This window comes from Protopterus annectens, chromosome 5.part0 (genome assembly GCF_019279795.1).
Source record: "Protopterus annectens isolate FY-2018-M chromosome 5.part0, PAN1.0, whole genome shotgun sequence".
NCBI classification, from domain to species: domain Eukaryota; kingdom Metazoa; phylum Chordata; order Ceratodontiformes; family Protopteridae; genus Protopterus; species Protopterus annectens.
The window spans coordinates 1669431965-1669443903 of NC_056735.1; positions in this window are offsets into that span (position 1 = coordinate 1669431965).

Below are 11939 nucleotides of genomic sequence, written 5' to 3' on the forward strand. Positions count from 1 at the left end.
TGTTCCAGCAACTTTTTAATTTTCTAATAGCAATGTTTAAAATCTGATATTGTTCAGCCTTTGTCCAGCTCCTTTGTGTTAGGCTTTATCCATATTTCTTGAGCTAAGAGGTATGAATACCTTTTAAATTTTGCTGCCGCTCTTCAAACAATCTCACTCTGTCTATCTTACATAAACACACTTCCTCTTTCATTCATGCAAGCACACATACACACAAAAACATAAACACAAACACACATGATTTTCTTTCTTCTTTTTTTAATATTTCTTTTAATTTTACACATGCTAAACAGAAAAAGTGCTGTTTATCAAGTGTAAAATAATATGTTGATAGATCTCAGTCTCACTCTCATGTACTCATACATTCACACATACAAGCATAAAAGAACACACACACACACACACACACACACACACACACACACACACACACACACACACACACACACACACACACACTTTTCTACTTTTTATGCTCTTTTTTATATATTTTATACTTCCTAACAGCAAAATAGCTGCTTAGCTGCTGTAAAATAATGACAGCAATTAACTTTGCTACAGTCCAGGTTGCACAGCAGCTTAGTAAGCTGCCGTGAAGTGGCAGGCTCATTTTTCAGTTGGCATTTCCTGTACATTAATTCACTGCTGAAGAACATTTGTTCTCCAATCAGAGTGGTGATGTATAGGTCGCCCATTCACTAAGCACTCTGTAATGCACCTCGTGCAAACATAACTAAAATTTACATGGAGATTCCAAAGGACTAGGGAAGCATCCAAAACATCATACACTTCATGAAAAATCATTTTTGTATGTTTTTCCCAAAATATAGGCTTACTGAAGCAAAAGGCACATTTTCAGTCATGACCTGTTATATGACAAAGTAAACAAACAAAACAGTGTGTGTGTGTGTGTGTGTGTGTGTGTGTGTGTGTGTGTGTGTGTGTGTGTGTGTGTGTGTGTGTGTGTGTGTGTGTGTATATAATGTTGAAAATTAAAATTATTTCTGTTTGACACTCCGAAATAAAACGAAAGTCAAAATGTACAACATGGCACAATGTCGAATCAGCTGAACAAATTCAGATTTTACATTGTTGCCGAATACGATGTGATGTCCGTATAGGAGCTCAGGTAAAGGAAATTGCTAGACCTAACATCACGTTTTGCAGGGTGGTAAGCTCCTCTGCACCCTCCTGTGGTGGGCTGAGCACCCCATACCCCCTGCTAACTATATATTCCAACTCCAAAATCGCACTGCAGTGAGGAAAGGGATGAAATTCTCACACCTCACTGAACTGCGATCTCTGTACAGTACTTCGAGTTTATATCAGCGAATGCACTGTACATTCGCTGATATAAACTTTTGCACACATGGATGTTTTGCAAGATGGAAATTAGAACATCCATGTTTCGAGTTTCCATCTGCGAACATTCTGCATTCCACCTTTTGATAGTAAACCATATAAAGCATACTAAAGCTGCAGAATATAATGAGATTGGTACGGGTTTCATTCTATTTCAAAGCAAAGAAAAACATGGTGTTGAAACCATGAAGGCAGAAATCACAATTAACCAAAGAAATAGCTCATGTTTCATTAAAAGTTTCAGCTGAGATAACACTGGAAAGTGTCTACAAAAAGTATTTCAAATCTTTATTCCTTTAAGTGGGTTAAGTACTTTTGTCCTCTTTTATTTTAGGACTTAATCAAAAACAGCCTGAGTTGCCAAGCAATACTACATTCAGAGTGATTCTCTGAAACATTTTTTCATCCAGTGACTTCCTATCCCCTTTACAGCTCTACTGGAACATACAAGTTCATTGCAGAAATGCACCAGGCTGGTTCTGATGAAGTCCTAAAATAAAAGAGGATAAAAGCACTTAACCGAATTTTAGGAATTAAAAATTTGAAATACTTTTGGAGACTTGTCCCAGTGTTATTTCAGCTGCAACCTTTGACGCAACATGAGACATTTCTTTGGTTTCGTTCTATTTCCTTTTCACCTTCCCTGCAGCTGACTATCAGCTGCAACAGCTCCTCTTCTCATTCACGAGGTCTACCAGACCTGCCCTAGCCACTCCTACACTCAACCTGACCCACCTCTAGGACCAGTAAGGAGATCGGGAATTTTGGTGCAGCATCATAACTCTGCTGGAGAGTGAGCCATAACCACCACCACCATCCCATGGCAGCTTTGCAAGTTCCTCACTTACTGACTTTGGGAAGTGCATGCATGCCTTGGTGCATGGGCAGCTTCCTGACCTACTGGTATACCCACTTGTAGTATGGAGCTTGCAGTGCTCTTAATGCTACTGCAACAACAATAGGTTGCCTCACTGCTTCTACAATGGGCAAGCCAATGTTGGCCACTCACTCTCATCCTCTTCCATGTAGCCAACCCCCCCAACCCCCAGTACTGGTTCTCCTAGTTGAACACAGTTCATCTGCAGCACAATAAGGCCATTATCCCTCTGTGCATGGGGCTGCTGTGGTTTCATTCTATTTATTATCTTTGCTGGCTCTAGATATTTGCAGAAAACACAACAGCTTTAATTATCTCCAATACAGCATACACTTGAACTCAATAGAAAGGAATGCCTTAATTTCTGAAACAAATGTCTTGTATGCTTTTGTTCTTCATACAGGGAGGGGGACTGAGTTCCAAATAACTGCTTTAATGAGATTTAGGCTTTAGTACCTAAAATGAGTATCCAAGTGCTCTCAAGAGCCAGTTAGGAAATGGAAGAACATGAAGTTCTGGAATGTTTTTTGTACGGGAGTGCCCACTTATCAGAGTACATTAGCTTAAATATAGCAGTTTAAAAAAATGCAGACAAACTATATGCAGTATAACACTACAGTGATAGGAAGACAGTATCCTTTCAAGTAGTGCTGTGATGCTCTCTTCTATGCGAAGAGGTGATGAAGCAAAATATTTTATTTATACCCAGTCAGTGACCTTGTATTGAGTAGATGTATGCAATCCCTTCCCAACAGCAACTCTTCCTTTTGCTGTTAATGAAAAGGATTAAGAATAAAATACATTACAGTGCAGTATATGAATAAAATACATTACAGTGCAGTATATGAATAAAAAATATTACACTGCAGTATATGAATAAAATACATTACAGTGCAGTATATGAATAAAAAATATTATAGTGCAGTATATTTTATGTAAACTGTCTAGTTGATGTGTGCAGAACAAAAAAGCACAGAGAAAGGCCAGGCTGTACACAAATGTATTCAAAGAGGGATTCAAGTGAATAAAGCCCCCATTAAGGGCAAGGAATAATAGTCTGTTTCTCACTGGAGGAAGTCCTTTTTGATTGCTAAAGAGCATGGACTTTCTTTTATGAAAGTGAGCAGTCAGGTCTTTATTCTGTAACCAGAAGAATACAGGAGCATATCTCCAATGATTGCTTTTTTCGGTATTGCCATATTCCTTTATTACCGTCCCATAGAATTGTGTTTTCAATATAAATTGACATGTTGATATTTGGCAGACATGATGAGACTAAGTAAAAATAAACTAATTACAGAAGATGATCCGATAGTTCTGTTGGCTTTATAAGGAAGAAAGAAGACATGCTCCGGGATTCATGAAGCTCTACTGTGCCATCTACACGCCACACGGTCGGCGCAAGCCTAATGCTGGCCTTGCGCCGACCGTGCGATAGCAGTAGCGCCATATGCATATTAATGAAGGTGCACTGCTGCCACAGCCACGTGCATAGGAAACAAGCGCGAGTGCATGGGGTGTGTCGAAGTGCAGCAGGGAGGCATAGAAATGTCAGCTGTTGACGTGCAACCTAAAATGCTGAATATTACAGTCTGCCTGCAATAGTAATCACACCTGTAAGTGTCCGTGGATACTGAAACGTATGCAAAGAATGCAAGACAGTTCTTGCGAACACAAGAAGCAAACACAAATGCACGTTGGCGAATATAGAGTCTCCATTCCTCGAACAAATGACGATTAAAACCGTGTGCCTGTAGTCCAATGCAGTGTACATAGTTATGCCAAGTGGAAGTGAAATGCATCATGTTAGCTTGCCAACAATAGCTACGTCTAGCGCAATGGTCAGGGTTACTACCTGTCCCACATTGTGAGGGATAATTCACAGCTGGGCAGTTGTGTCCATACCAAAACCATTCTAAGTGTAAAATATCCTGCGACCGTATGACATAATTATGTCCCACATCGCATGTAATAGTCACGTACAATAGTAATATCCGTATGTAAAATAGAATAAGCAAGTATACGAAACAGACGGAGCATAGAAAATGCTACAACAATAAGCCAACATGTAGGCATAAAACAAAAGTAGCATCTGTAGTACTGACCGTGGGTATGTGCTGTCCTGTGGAGTCCGATTTGTGTCTGGAAAATATCCCATGCTGGCAATATGAAAAGGTGGCAACCCTACCAATGGTCAGAGCAGTCAGCCAGAAATCCGCTCATATGCGGTCCAAGCCGTTTTTGTCAGGATGTGTAAAAGTTGAACAGGTATTACCCGGGTGTACCTACCATATCATGAAAGATAAGTACTAGCGTGTATCTATGTGCGTGATGTACAGCATGTGGAAGGTGAAAAATGCCAGGGTAGTCCTCACACCCATACAGGTACCTGACATATGTAGTGTATGCAAATGTGTTCCCTTGACTGTGCCATGGGCCATCAACCAAAGAAGGGATGGGTGGAGTATCTGGAATATGTGTGTGGGGGTGATGGGTAATGTTATAATCCACAAAGGCGAGACTGTTTTGGATGCACAATAGGTGAACTGGAGGTGTATGAGGGAGCAGCATGTGAATCAGAAAGAATATTAAAATGTCCGATACACATGTACAGAAACGTCACCGGCACATACCCACAAAATGCTCTGGATGGAACTGGGCCATCCAAATGTAACACACCTGGATGCATAATTGAATACCCATCATCCCCTCTACAGCACACAACCCGCCCCCATTCTTGAACATCCACCAAATCCAGCCATACTCGTGCGACTAGCTTGGCGCAGCCATAGCTATACATACTGACCGCTACTCATATGTAGTAGGCAGTGTCACCCTAGGCAGTGTCAGGATTGCAAACTATGTATCTCTTGCATGTAAAAACACATTTTCGTAAATCCAAAAGAATGGACGGTTATTGGCTTGTTTAATTTTTGGATATCCCTCATGGGATAAGTATCCTGTGTAAACATCAGACTTGGTATCACGACATGATGTCCAGTCCTGTAGGCATCTGGACACAAGTTGTACGTGCAGTAGTGGTTCACGAGACTGTTCAGCCTCTAGATGGTCATGCAGAACCTACTACCCAGGATCATGCATGTGTAAGCAGCTCCCAGCATAAGAAATGTATGTTGTTTTGTTCAGATGTAACTTATATATGTATATATAGCTATATAGATGTGTGTATAGATATATATCCACAGACATAAAATAAAAAAATACATGAAAAGAAAAAACAATTAAACATTGAGGTTTTTAAAAGCGTTAGCGTCTACTTGGTTCATACCATCTCCCACGTGGATTGTTGTTGTGCAGTTCTTTGGAGCGTGAATCTCTGCTCCATCATTGGGCATATACTAGTCCACTCATTTATAAATTAATGGTCTACATTGTTAAGCCCCTCAACATCTCTTCCTTTTTCTCATGATATTCACTACAAATGTTAAGAATACTTATCTTGTACGCAAATCTAACAAGTGAATATGTAGCCCTGTTTTTGTGATTAATTTTTCATGATATCCCATCCTTTAGCTTATCTGCCTATACTCCGAGCATTACCTTCTTATAATTCTCTATGGTGCCTACCCCTAACTCTGTATTAGCTAGCATTGCTTGACGAGTGTTTTTAGCTTATTTGATTATCCTGGTGATTAATTGAAAGGTGCCCTTTGCTACATTCTTAGCCGAAACCATTACTTTTACTCCTATCAGTGGAATGTAAGCAGTCTTGATTATTTATACTGCATGGGAGATACTATATAACCTATATTCCCTAAAAGTTACTATTAAGCGGTATCTTGCCTACCCTCTGTGGAACTTACTACTAATATACCAAGTGGCTGTTATGCACTTTTGTGAACCTGCCTAGCCCTAGCATTCACCTCATACAACCTGCTGTTAGAGATTGTTCTTTTTCCTGACATTCGTAACCTGTTAATGTCTGCATTGCTAAAGTTTATTATTATAACTTTTAGAACACATTACCCATTGCAAACTGCTTTATATTAATATCCACTGTTAAACTTCCTATTATATTATATTCTAGGCCTGTACCTGTGTTATATTTCAATGATAGAGATTGTTTTACTGACAGACTAAACGTTTTAACTTAACCTTATTAGTACAGGTGTCTAATGTTCACAGTTGTTTATTACTACTATTCTAATGATTACATTAGTAGTTTTGTAGTACTATTCTTTATTCTAAACTGTTAAAATATCTACTCTAATTGCATACTAGAGCTACTTGTTATTGCCTCATTATATTAACACCCTCTCTCCTTACCTTCCTATCCTCCTAGCTCTCTATCCACTACTCTGAACTAAGGAACTTCCTGGCTATTAAGGATACCCTCATCTACTTCAAGCCTTGCCAATTTGGATCTACTTTTTGTGCTGTCCCAATACTTTACTACTGCTTGAGCAGCATTTTACAAAGTAAGTCTTATCACTTGACCCTGTTGATAGCTATTCTCAGCTCTGTTTTATAATTGTACTAAATTTTTTGGCCTCTGTGTCAGGAATGCTAGCAGCCAGACTCCTCTCTAAGACCAGTATTTTCTAATATTTTCTTTCCCATACCACCTACCTTATCCTTCCCAACTAGTTATTTTTCTGTCCTTAGTCACCTGTTGTAATACCACCTCTGAACACTAGGTGGCAGTCTAACCAGGCCTTAATCCTTACCCTCTTTCCACTCATACTAGCTTAGCTCTTTATATTATTCTTTCCTATTTTTCTCCTCCCTTGCCCTGTTGCCCAGCTATTCCCTAAATTCTCACTCTCTGCCCCTAACCTGCACTCCTATCACCTTCTACCCTTAGCAGACTAGTAAGCAATATATTTTTTCCTCTTCTCTACCTTGTCTTGAGCTATACCTGCTCCACTTGAAGTTACTCACCTGCTTACCTTCTCTAACAGGGCTGCTCTGCTCACTGATTGTCTCCTTCATTACTTTCTCTATCCCGCTCCGTTCGCCCTACGGGCTCACTCCACTCCCCTACCCTACCCCCTATTCTCACCCACCCCCAGTGCTGTTACACTTATACCTATCAAGTCACACCCACTTTACTATCCATCCAATCGCCTTCTACATATACATATAAACTCCTCCCCTTATCTTACTCCCTCATCATCTCTACTCTACCTCAATATCTATAACTACTCCTCCTGACTTCTCCCCTTAGCTCACTCCTTAATCACCTCTACTCATTCTCAGTAATTATAACCACTCCTCTTACATCTATTAGTTTATCATCCACTCCCCTCTATCTCCTCTGACTATCCTTCCATACCACTACATTTATCTCACCCTACCCTTCAACTATATTTTAAGCTACCTATCAACTTTACATAACCTTTTTATCCTACTACTTTAAATGGCCTACTCACATAAACCTATCCTCAAAAACTCTCTTGTCTTTTCTTCCTTATTTATATTTCTAACCTTAACTTACACCCTCACTGCTTATGAACATTACATTCTGAATCACAAAGTGTCCTATCTGCATACTCTCCCTACTACACATCCCATCTGCTTCTCTCATAGTAACATCACCTCTACTTCAGCTTATCTGCTTCCTAGGTTCCATAGATGTACCCATGTTACTTACCTCCCCAAAAAGTTAACCCCACCCAAGCACTATAAAAGCTTAAAAATGTCATCGATACAATCCACAAACATTCTAACAGGTTGAGATATTCATCCTAATCCTGGCCCATCCCCACTAAATGTTAATCTACAACAACAATCATTCAATAATGCTACCTCCTCTATAATATCTGATAACTCCCTCAGAATAGCAGATGACATCAGTGATCACATTCTAACCTACATTACAAAACAAAAGAAATACAGCCCTAAAAATAGCAATTTTGTTACCTATCGTTCTAAAAAACACTTCCAAGCAGAGAACGTTATAAATGAGCTAAAAGCCTGCAACTGGTCATCTCTAAAGCTACTTAATTTAGATGAAGAAATCTCCTATTTTAATTCTACATTCCTTCAAATTCTAAACAGCCATGCTCCCTTCCGCTCCTCCACAGTTAGGTCCAACATAGCCCCTTGGCTCACAAAACAAACTAAAGAAAAAATGTTTCTATGAAACAAAATATGGGCAAAATGGAGAACCTCTAAAAGCTCTGCAGACCATCTATACTTTAAACAGATACGAAATGCTGTCAAAAAGGATATAATCTCAGGCAAAAAAACTACTACTTCCACCTGCAACAATCACACTCTAAAAATTCTCAAAAGTTTTGGTCTGGCATTAATAAACGTCTCAAACCAGGACATGCTAGAACTCCTTCTCCCTGCTCTATTCCCAGTAATAACTCTCTGCAAATAGCTAATGCTTTTAACAATTACTTCATTGAAACTATTCAAACTCTAACTCAAACACTAGCTCCCATTACTTCCACTCCTACACTACATACTAACAGTCCACTTCCCTCCCTACATTTGCAACCTGTACCAACATCCTTTATCTGCAAACTCCTTCAAAAACTCAAACCCTGCACTCCCTCTGCTGATTGCGTCCCAGCAGAATACCTTCAAATTCCAGCTAAAGCCATAGCATACCCTATTTTCCATCCTTATAAACAGAACTATCTCAGAAGGCTACATCCCCTCCATCTGGAAAGTCTCTCATATAATCCCCTTGCACAAAGGAGGTAAATCTACTGATATCTCCAACTTCCGACCAATTGCTCTACTCTCCCTATTAGCCAATATTATGGAAAAATGTATTCACCATCATCTACTTCAGCACCTTCTCCTCAATAACTTGCTTGCAAATTGCCAACATGGTTTTGGGCCCTTTCATAGCACTACTTCTGTCCTGCTAACTTTTACTGATTGTATAAACAGGAATCAAAACAATAACTCTCTCTCTCATCTGCTCTATTTATTGACCTATCTAAAGCCTTTGACATGGTCAATCACAACCTACTTATCAATGTGCTAACAGCCCAAACTCTTGACCCACAAGCAATCCTTTGGTTTAAATCTTATCTTGAAAACAGACACCAAGCAGTACTCTGCAACAATAATCTGTCCACATGCCTCCCAGTGAACACTGGAGTACCTCAAGGCTTTATCCTAGGCCCTCTTCTTTTTTCCATTTTTATTAATGATCTCCTTACTGTTTTTCCACAATCCACCTGTATACAATACGCTGATGACTCTACTCTTATCTGTACTGCCAAGTTTTCTTCTTCTCTCCAGACCCTTACACAAACTGTATTTAAGACAGTTGAAAAGTGGTTCACCCAACGTCGCCTCCTCCTTAACCCTAAAAAAACTAAACTATTGCTTTTTACTCCCACCAAAAAATCTCCACAAATCCACTTCACTATTACCTCTGACAATGGAACCTGTATTTCCCCTGATTCTACTGCTCATCTCCTTGGCATAACCATTGACCATAACCTCAACTTCGATGCACATGTTAACAATACTATAAAAACTGTCAATAAAAAATTAGGCTCCCTGTATAGAATAAAACCCTTCCTTATCCCACTAGCTAGGAAATCCATTGCCCAGACTCATCTTACGTCTACCCTATTCTATGCATCTGCCATTTATACCAACCTATCAAAACATAATCTTACCAAACTTGAAACTAGCTACAATAATATAACCAGATTTGCCACTGGCTCCCCTTATAGAACCCACCACTGTCTCAACCTTCAACAACTCAAATGGTTAGAACTACAAAACCAACTACAATACAATCAACTGGTGATTGCACAAAAACATCCTGCACCATCCTACTAATACTCCTATCCTCTCTAATTTGATCTCCTCATATAAAAATCTTACAACACTACACTCAGCTAATAAATTACTTATTGCCAACAGTTTATCTGATAACAAAGCGGGAGAGTCACTCTTTTCCAATGTTGTGGGTAGAATCTGGAACAAGCTTCCTAGTACACTCACTTCTCTCTCATCTACACCAATCTTTAAGAAACACCTCAGAGATCATCTAAAATACATTGGCTTTTTGCCCCTGCTCAAAGCCTGATTGAATTATACTTTTCTTTTTTATTCTCCTCCCCCTTTTTTCTCCTGCTTCCAGGACAAATACCCCCCTACAATTCTTGAATATTTTATTACTTACCCACTCTTTTACCTTCAATTTTTTCCTTCCTACCTTTCTACACCAATCTTTAAGAAACACATCAGAGATCACCTAAAAATACATTGGCTTTGCCCCTGCTCAAAGCCTGATTGAATCATACTTTTCTTTTTTATTCTCCTCCCCCTTTTTTCTCCTGCTTCCAGGACAAATACCCCCCTACAATTCTTGAATAATTTATTACCTACCCACTCTTTTTACCTTCAATTTTTTCCTTCCTATTCTCTTCTTTTTTCTAACTTAATGATTTTTTTTTCAAAGGAATGTTAATGCTCAAATACTTTATTAACTCTTGCTTGATTGTACATGAAACCCACTAAAGAATCAAGACTTGATTATTTTGTACACCTACTCTAATGAAACCATATTTTGTTCACAAATGAATAACTTTTCTTATCATGTCTTGCTATGTAATTGAAACTAGTCATTTTTTTGATGTTTTGAATGTTATAATTTACTCATGCTTGGAGCTTTTCTCCCCGGGCCTCTACTGAAAATGGATATGTATCCAGCTGGACTAGCCTGGTCAACAAATATAAAATAAATAAATAATATATATATATATATATATATATATATATATATATATATATTTATATATATATATATATATATATATATATATATATATATATATATATATATATATATATGTATATAGAGAATGAACGCTGAAAGGAGAAAGCATACACACGGGTTGTGAAGGGAATGTAGAGCAATTAAGGTATCATACCGTGCTTGCAGTGTATGTCAGATAAAACTGTCCAAGAGTGAGCAGAGCACCGCTATTCACACCAGAGCAGGGTTATACCAGTGGGCATAATATCGTTGAACTGCTACGTCAACATTACATAGAGACGGGATGTAGTTCATGTTGTGACCACCTACACTTGTAACCTACAAATGGCCGTAATCCATAACACCAGGAAAGGCACGTATGTGCAAATAATACACAAGGTGGTACAAAATGTGTGTAGGGCCCCTAACGCTCTGGAGAGGGCAATGTGTAAAGGTGTGTCATGGCTGCGATATCATGTGGATAATGGCTGTTACGTGTGGAAACACAACACGGGTGGGTTGGAGGAACTATGGCTATGCCATTATGGATACAGGAGTGCCATGGTTGGTTGCACCGGTTCCAATGGAGCGGCCTGTGTAGGTCAGCTAGTACGTAGGTGCGATTCTCAGCTAGAGCGTCTTCTGCACTGAGACATGCATGAATGGGCGTACCATCGTTGAAGGTTGTGCATCAGGGCTGGCAACTATGCACGTAAAAGTCTATCTGCCAATCATTAGCGGCCCGGATTTCCGCTGTGGCAACCCCTAACCGAGAAAAGCCGAAAGACACAACAACATGCAGACATCAATATGTTGACGTACATTCTCTGTAACACATGCACTCCATTTATTGACATAAATAATATGAATGTGCACAGACACAAATACAGTAGCAGGCATACTAGGCTGTGTAGACGAGGAATAGGTCAAATGACACTGTATCACATCACACTTATCAGCGGTACTCCATACATGAACAAAGTGCGACATCTGTCCGCT